General features: G+C 40.7%; 1 long non-coding RNA gene across 1 annotated transcript; it reads right to left on the bottom strand.

Annotated features, from left to right (window-relative positions):
* Window positions 1-402: 402 nt before the first annotated feature.
* Window positions 403-8,756, bottom strand: LOC138107253 (uncharacterized). Its single transcript, XR_011149349.1, has 3 exons — window positions 8,541-8,756; window positions 1,422-1,493; window positions 403-572 (listed from the first exon to the last, which is right to left on the bottom strand). It is a non-coding gene; the product is annotated as an uncharacterized lncRNA (long non-coding RNA).
* Between the last annotated feature and the right edge of the window lie 208 nt (window positions 8,757-8,964).

The following is an 8,964-nucleotide window of genomic DNA, read 5'->3' as shown; positions in this document are numbered from 1 at the left end:
ATAAAAGGTAATGTTTACATAACCTTGGAGAAAGTTGTCTAGGGGAACTGCAGAATATCCATTTTTTTGGTGAAAATTTAAGTAATCAGTTTTGTGCACATCAATCAATAACAATTCTTTATTGTACTTGGGAAAAAGAAGAAATCACTCAAGGCCCCATTCAGCTCTGTATCTCTAAATTATTTTAATTACTTTGCTTCTTTTTAGAGTTTGGGAAGGAGTAGCTCATGCTCACTAAATTAAACCAAGACCTCAGAGTGTTCAGAACACCATTGCCAAATGTTTCAGAGGTTGCACCAGGAAAGACTCATTGTTAAGACAGTACTCATATACTATTCAATGCTAGGATGATGACTATAATAATATGAACAGATAGTAACCTTCAGACTTTTAATAGTTCAATCATTTGCTGGGTCTTTTAATATCAGATAATTCTGTAAGAGGTGTGATTCATCTAGAAGGGAGGAAAAGGATCATAAAAGGGAAATCCCTTTTAATGCAACAGCAGTGCTTGAGGTCATGCTTGAGTTCAGCATTTCTGTCTTCCAGGAGCTCTTCCGTTGCTTCTTTTCCTGGTGGAGAAGTGATAAGAGCTTGTCAGTGCAAAGGAAAAAGAGGGGGAAAAATCCCCTAAACATCTATCAGACAGAAAGATGGTGCTTATTACTGAATCATGTAATGATGGTAAAAAAAACCAACAAAAACCCCAAATCATGTCTGCCTGTTAGATAGCAAGAGCTGAACTGGTTTTGTGATTTTTTTTCCCATTATACTCATCTGAATACAGTAAAAGAAACTACAGATTCCCAAGAAGACTTCTACCAGGGTATTCTGGGAAATGACTGTACTGGAAGTAGGGATTCCTATTTATGCTCCTGGGCCAAGGCTTCCTCTGCTTGCTGCCTTTTTTTTTTTTTTTTTCTTTAATGTGTGTGTGTGTGTGTGCTCATTTTCTTGTTCTTTTTAATGTCTGTGGTAGAAGTGTCAGAAGTAAAGGCTGGAACTGCAGTGGGTTCAAAGAGGCTGAAAGTTCAAACCTTGCCTTAGCCCCTTTTGTTAAGCGGAAGGGTAAGGGTGGTATTCTCCCACTAAGGCTGGTGAAACAGTGTGAAAAATGACCTATGGAGGCAAACACTGGACATTTTTAAGAACAGGTTTTATTAGCTATAAGGGAATTAAGTATGGCATTAACCACACAAAAGATTGGCCTTAACTGTACTGACCTCCTGGTCTAGAGGTAAGTTTCAGCACTGTTTTCTGTGAAATGTGTGAAAAAGTCTAAGTGGCGACAATAAAATCTTTGTAACTTGATTTTTATTCCTCTGATATCTGTAGATACTGCAGCAAGCCTCAGGGCCCCTAAGCACACGTAGCTATGTATAGCTACATTTGAGATGGCAGCACAGCCCAGCATGACTTACCCTCTTCAGTGCACAGTACAGAGAATTCCAACCAGGCCCCAGCAAGAAGGAAGAGGAAGACCAACATTATTTCTGCGTAGGAGAGCAAAGTGATTTCAGTGGATTATGATGCAGGCTGAAGGCTAGACTTGGAGCTAAGCTGAGGCAAATAAGAACAGCAGTAGTAAGCCAAATCAAAGCCCATTGACCTAACTGCCCTGTTTCTCACAGAGTTTGAGAAGGTGTCCAGGAAAGAGCATAGAAATCAGCTGGAGTGTTCCCAATACTTTTCCATCCTGCACTTTGTCACAGTTTCTCGTGGGATTTGGGGCTGTGGCTTACATTCTGGTACCTCAGTTTCTCAGTTGTATGGCAAGATTGTGAATATTTCTTTCCTCACACTTTTCTGTAATCATGCTTGTTTAACTTTGACTTCAGACTCTTTAGAATAGAATCTTTTCTTGTGTTGTGTTTGCTGTACTTTAGCACCTAGACACATGGTTATTTACCATTCAATGTGGTCCCTGCTTTCAGGGAGTTACCATCCATGTGTAGCAGATTTCACTTTACTGTGAACTACTACTGTCGGAATGGTCTTTGATTTAGGTGATGGGTTGTAAGCATAAAGCACTGCATAGGTAACACTGCACAGGGATGGATTCTGCACAGGCCTGGTCTTTGCTTTGCAAAACTGCCTTAATGTACAGAGCAGTGGCTGGGTTTAGGTAGTGCAAGCCCAATCACTGTAACTTTTAACTTGATCTTTAGGCTGGCATAACTGCTGTGCTGCCAACATGTCCAGCACACACCACAGCAGAGGACTCTAAAGCAGAGTCTGGTTTTGGAGCTGTTTGCTTCAAGCAACAGTTCAGCATCCGTGAGTCAGCAACTGGTTAACAAATAAATAGCTAAAGAAAATGCCTCATCTGAAATCAAGCAGGGACTACTCTTGTTTTACTTTCTATATTCCTATCTGATGAGATGATCAGCTATTCTAACTTTAGGTATGAAGTAAGCATTTAGCACAAAGCTGTATCCTCTGTGAGAGGATGGGAAGCATCAAGGAATGCAGCTAGTGAACACTTGCTCACCTAATTAAAGCTCTTTCTGCTCTCTCCTCTGTTCCTCCAACAATTTTAACATGTAATGCAGCCAGTAAAACTTTCTTAGGTAGAACAACCTGCTGTTCAGCAGACTTGCCAGTCTTCCAGGTCATTAGCATTCTGTATTCCTTTCCCAGTGAATTCTAGTTTCACTGGAAGTTCTTACTTTCTCCCAAAATATAAGCAGTTTGTATAATCTGAATGGAAAAAAATTAACTGCAAACTGTTCTCATTTCTTTCATATATGTCCAATAATGTATTTTGTTACCTATGTTTCCATTTATTGAGACAGCCTTACACTCTTTAAAATCAGTAAACCGATTTTGAAATGTGTTTAATTTCCGTGCACTTGGTGCATACGTGAATGAGTGACTATATCATTCCTTGCCAAAATGGGAGAACTGCTGATACTGTTTTCTCTCCAGATGGAAATAGTTCCTCTCAGCAGCTCTTAGCAATGGAATTAGGTGGGGAGTGCTAAGTGAATAAAAAGTGACCATGTGAAGGTAATCTTTAGTCATGAATCATAGAGCATGAAGCTTGTCAGTCTTTTCCCTCTGTAATTTTTGTAATTTCCCCCAAATCATCTAAATGTGGAGAAATAGCCAAGAAGTATCAGTTTCTACAGTACTTGGTGAATGCTTCTGGCCAGCTTTTTATGTTTGCAATTGTCTAGTCTGACAGACAATAACACGGTCTGTTGAGCTTCTTGGGGTGTTTCTGTGTCAGCCCTGTAACTGCTTCCACATGGTCAACATCTTTTTCAGGAACAGACTGTTTTGATTTTGTTAAAGGGAACAGAATTGTATGAGGGGTCTGGTACCCACAGTGTTTACTCTAAATCCTGTTTTAGAGTGACTAATTTAGGTGTGAGAATTAATCTCAGTTGGCACACCCTCAACCAAATTGTTCAGCTGGGGTTTTACCTCAAAAGCACTAAGCATTCAATAGGTTTCAGTATCTCCTATGTTAAGAGGTTAACTACACTGCGGGTCTGTTTAAGGCTCACAGCGTTTTCAGTGACAATGAGGAAGTGAATTCATTCCTGGACTTTCAAAAGCAGAGGAAAGGCATTTCTTTTGCGTAGAGCAAATTATGTGCATGGGGAATAACATGAGAGGCTTTATGAGTGGCCAGAAATTCAAGTTAGCTTTCCAAATGTAGAGAAAATCTATTTGCCCTGTATCAGCAGTGCCAGAATTTCCCCAAGAAAAATACCTCCAAAGAAGGATATTTATTTATGCCTGGGGATTTACCAGCATATGCTGAACTAAATAACAGAGTCCATAGATTTTTTCCTAAAAGCTAACAGTCATCTCCCATCAGGGAAATGGTGAGTTTGCTTTGTAAACATGGGTTTAGTCAATGTCCACGAGGTGAGTATGCATCATGTGTTTTAGCTCAAAAAAGTAAATTTTTTTCTTCTGATTTCAGAGTGAAGGGACTCCCCATTTTTGCAATGACAGCACTTGTCAGTAAGACTAACATAATCATTGATTCTTAACTTCACAGGGAGGATTTTTTAAGATTTCTGCTATATACATGGGGGGAGTGTGTTTTCATGTCATATACTCCCAGTTTTGTAATTTTTGATGCTGCAGAAGCAAAAATTGCAGCTGCTTGCTACAAATTCCAATTTACTCATTCAGGTGGAGAGAAGTAAAAGTAGTCCCAGACAGATTCGGGAATCATACAGGAAAAGGTAGTGTATAATGTCTAGGAGATGCTATAGAAATACATGCATCTCTGGTGTATGTGGAGCACCCCAAGTAGTTGTTTCCATCCATATGGTTCTAGAGCATTAAAACTAAGAACTGTCTGATCTGGATCACCTGGACCATGTAAATGCATCTCTCTGAGTTGACCATCTTCATAATGGAGCGGGACTCTCTTTTGATGGTGCCGTGATGGAGTCCAGACTGAACAGGACAGGCAACTTCTGAGAGGCCATAGGTTTAAGTGTTTTTGGTATGTTCCTGTAATAGTTCATTGTCCAAAAGCATTTCTCATGCTTTCTAATTGAACTGATGAATTTGCCTTACTCTTAAGAGAAGGCATTTCTTTATTTGGTAGACCAGTTTTACAGAAATTTGCTTTTTTTATTGCCAAAGTCCTAGTCAGCTCCTCACCATTGTCATCAAAATAATTTACCTTTCAAGTCCTCTCCATGCAGAAGAATAAATGTTGAAAAGAAAAAAAAAACAGATGCTTTTGCATGATATCTAAAAATAGAGTGAAGGAAATACACCACTGTGGACAAGATAAAGACTGAAATTTTATTGCTAAAAATTTAAGTGCAATATGTACTGCTTTATCCTAGCTGAGCCATGCCCAGCTTGTGGAGCAGGAGTCAAACAGTTTAAGAAGTCTGGCACACATCTCGTCCTGATCTCCTCGGCCTGCTCTTTCTGCTGTTTTACCATTTTTTCCCTTTTATAGTTATGCACTTTGCCCAAACTAGTTCATTTTAAAAACAGATGAAACGGAAACACTAACCTTATGGCTAATTCTCAAATAACTTGTCATGAAATTTCATGAGAACATGTGGCAGAAAAACAAGGAGCCCATAGTCAGTAACTATTCCATAGCATTTGTTACCACAGTGAAGGCCTGCTCCGGCCTGAGGTGTTTCAGTGAGGTCAGTTACATCTGCCTCCATAGGTTTTCACTGTAATTTCAGCAGATCTATGGCATCCTGTCATTTCCTGGACTAAATAAAGTAATTTAGGTATACATTGAGGACCAGCTACGATATTCCTGTGCTTCTATGACTGTTCACTCTTCTGGCTGCAGGTATATTACATTGGCTGTGGAAGCAGGTATCTATATGATCTGTGTTCTCTTTCTATGGTACATTGAATCCCTAGAGGTCCAGGGAGGAAGTAATCTCTGCACACTCTGCCTTTTTGATAGATTCTTGTGGAGATTGCAGAAGGCAGGTCTGTTCTGCCCCCCTTGGCTGGTTGGCATGTGTACTATAACTGGGCATTAATGAAAATAGGGTTATCTCCAACCTCATGTTCTGTAGAGAAATTAGTTCCTTTACTGATAGGGCAGATGGCACCATGGTGGGAGTAGTTTACAAAAGGCCAAAGGAGAGCTTTGCTGTTACTTCAAAGTGGGAGTCTTCAAACTCTGGAGAAACATCCTGGTACCAGAGCCATCTTGGGCAGAGAGGGTGACTCCTTCCAAGGAAGTCCTGCACAAAGATTCTGATGAAGCTCTGAAGTAGTTCATCCACTTCCACTGAACTGTGCATAAAACCACCACAATGCTGTTGTGGTGCATAGATAATTTAACATCTGAATTGCTTATCAAAGGTAAATCCCCTAGCTGAACATTCACCACTGCATGAGCATTTTTGCACATTAGAGGCACCTACGCATGCTTACCCACTTCTTGCCTTATTTCAATACTCAGTGTATCTGCTTGATGTTAAGCCAGCACTGTTATCAGTAAGAGAAAGTTGATAGGTTTCTCAATAATGAAATTGGAGCATGTGTTTTCATCTTATGTATTAATTATAACCACAATCAGGCAAAAACAGTTTACTGAAGTGTTCAGCATTGCTGGTGTTAAAACCCAGTTTCCTGGTTTTTTCCATGCTTATCAGCTCCCTTTTTTTTTAAATTAAAGTGTCTGTGGTTGTTTTCCACAGTGAATTTGGTGACAGGTGGGAAAGAGGGAAAGCCTGGCTTAAAATAGGTAATTCTTTTCTAGGGACAAGGCTAAAGAAAAAAAATACATAATTTTGTTTTTTTAAAAAATGCCACTAACTTTTTATTTAAATTGATCTGATGACCCAGTCTTAGGAGCAGAAACCTGATTTCTTGCAATAAAAAGACTCGTTCATCAGGGGATGTGCCATTTGCTACTCAAAGAAGTGTCAGCCCAAACCTACTGCTATTTGCACTTGTGGATAGAGACTTTTTGCCTGACATTCAAGAAATATGCTCTGGTTGACCTGCAACTGCTAAGAGTCAGATCAAATACTTGTACCTGTCTTCAGGGTGAAGACAAGCAGAAGTACCAATTCCCCCTGTTGCCCAGTGGCTCAAGGAGGTCTCGTACAGAATGTTGTTCCTGCTTCTGCTATGGAAAGCAAGGTGGAGACAGGGGCAAACCTGCCTTTTACCCTTCTTGGTGATGTAAGGAAACCTGCAAGCTATGCTGGAGCACAGAGTATGCAGAAAAGAGTCTTTCAGTCCCTCTTGTTCAAAGTGTGGCACTTAAATAATTTTTTATCTTTTGGGTAGGAGGGAAAGCACCGAGGAATTAGGTTTCATCATAGACTAACGATGAGAAATCTTACTGAGGCTATTCCAATTAAGAGTTAAACATTTCTGAATAGGGTAGGCAAGACTCAACCTGCAAGGCTGGGAGCACCATACCCTGGACTGTACCATCTGGTGCTATTAGATGTAGAAAAAGAGCCTGTGTCTTCTCACATCCCAAAATATTAACCAATGGCTTAGTTAAAAGGTAGGAGGCTATAGCACTGTCTCCTGTTATTTACTTTGTGCCTTTTTTTTTTTTTTTAATATTTCAAATGCTGCAAGTGGAAATAAAAAGTTTTCTAATGAGTAAAAGTGCAGGTGATTATACTTTTTCAGGTTAATAAAAGGAACAGAAAAATCTGCATTTTCTCACAGATCAAACTACTTCTTTTACTGATTTTTTTGCTCTTACACTAAACCAAACCAACTTCATCCAGAGATGGAGTAAATTGCCATCCTGTAACTGTGTGCTCCCCACAGTGTGATGGAGTATGTTCCATCCCCTTACAGATACAGTATTGCCCACAGGGTGCAACTGTGCAGGGTGATCCAGAGAAGGTTTGCTGCAGCCCAGACCTGTAGGGCAAGGCTGGACATCCTACAATTCCAGCTCCCCACCAGTCCAAATCCAAGTGGGAAGCAATAATTATATAATGACTTAGTAAATGAAAAAATGGAGCTTGTCCTTATCTCATAACTTTAGTGCCCTTTGTCTTGCTGGCAAGCATTGTAGAAGAGGGAAATGGGAAGAGCCTGGTGTTACTTGAGTAGCAGTTAAGACTTGGTGATGATTACTGGCAACTAAAGTTGGAGAACAATCAGCTTCAAAGCTGGGGAGACTGTGGATGCAGAGCAGATTCTGTGGGAGATGAGAAACTGGGAGCTGAGAAGCTGCATAAGGGAAGCAATTCACTTCATTCATTCATCAACACTACTAGAGTAGAAACAAACTGGGATTGGGAAGATAAGTGATGGAGAAAACATCAGCTCCTCCTAGGAGCTAAAATACGGGGTGAGAAAAGGAAATGATTGGAGAAGAAAAAATCAAGTAAAGGAAGAACCAAGTGGGATGGGGATAGGAGGAGCCTAGGGGAAAGACTATCAACAAAATGTGATATGAATTTTGAAATGATGAAGACTTAGTCAAAAGGACTAGAAGAAGACTGGAACTTGGTAAAGGAAGGAAACAAGAGCTTGGTGGCAAAGCTTGAGGAATGGAGACAGAGAGCTGAAGACAACAAAATTAGAGGGATAGGAAGAAGCAAGTGCAACCTGAACAAGGAGGAGTGAGGAATAAAAAGGGGAACATGTGAGGCAGTGGGGAAAGATATTGTGTGCCCCACTGTGCAGTCTGTGCTTGAGCATGGTTTGGTGTTCCAACTCACTGAGTTTTGCCATTTCTACACCAGGGATAGAATGTGCCCAGTACCTTTGTCCCACACTTCCTATTGCTCTCCCTGAGACTAAAGAACACTAAAGTCACTAAGTGTGATACAGAAGAATGCCTGTTTCCTTCACGTAATACATTTGTCCTGGGGGAATCAGTGATATAAGGCAGAGAGAAAAGGGCATGCCCCATATGTCCAGGACCTCCACCTTGCTTGCTGTCTTGTTCTGAAGCTGCAGGCTGAAGACAGATTGCACCGAGAGCAAGCACAGCATGTGGTGAAGGCAGTCACATGCTGCCCTGGGAAACTGTGCTTATCCTCCTCTTTGCCACAAAATTTCTGTGTGGTGCTGGGCAAATTTTTGAAACCTACCTTGTCAGAGGTGATGACTGACTGGGTGCTCCTTGTATTACGCATGTGTGGGTGGAGATTTCGTGTCTGACGTGAAGGAGTGCTGAGTTCTCACAGCAGAAGCTGAGGTAGCGCATTCTGGGTTTTGGAGACAGAAAGTAGAGTATTAAATAAATTGAGAAATCAAGTCCTAGGGAGTACAAAAAAGTAATGGAAACTTTTGACCTTAATCACTTGGTGCTTCAGTTCCCTATGTGTAAAATGTGGATTGTACCACCCCCTCATGCTGCAGGGCTTACTAACAAAGATTAGCTCACATTAAAAGATACTCAGATGCTTTAGTGATGAGGTAAGAGCAAGAGTCCCTGAGTAATTTTATTTTTAGAGCCGTGTTTGAGGAGTAGGTAAAGTGGGAGGCTACGCACTGAGCAAAGAGCAGGACACG

This window comes from Aphelocoma coerulescens, chromosome 3 (assembly GCF_041296385.1).
Source record: "Aphelocoma coerulescens isolate FSJ_1873_10779 chromosome 3, UR_Acoe_1.0, whole genome shotgun sequence".
NCBI classification, from domain to species: domain Eukaryota; kingdom Metazoa; phylum Chordata; class Aves; order Passeriformes; family Corvidae; genus Aphelocoma; species Aphelocoma coerulescens.
The sequence above is the reverse complement of the archived record's forward strand: the minus strand, read 5'-3'. Positions and strand labels throughout refer to the sequence as shown.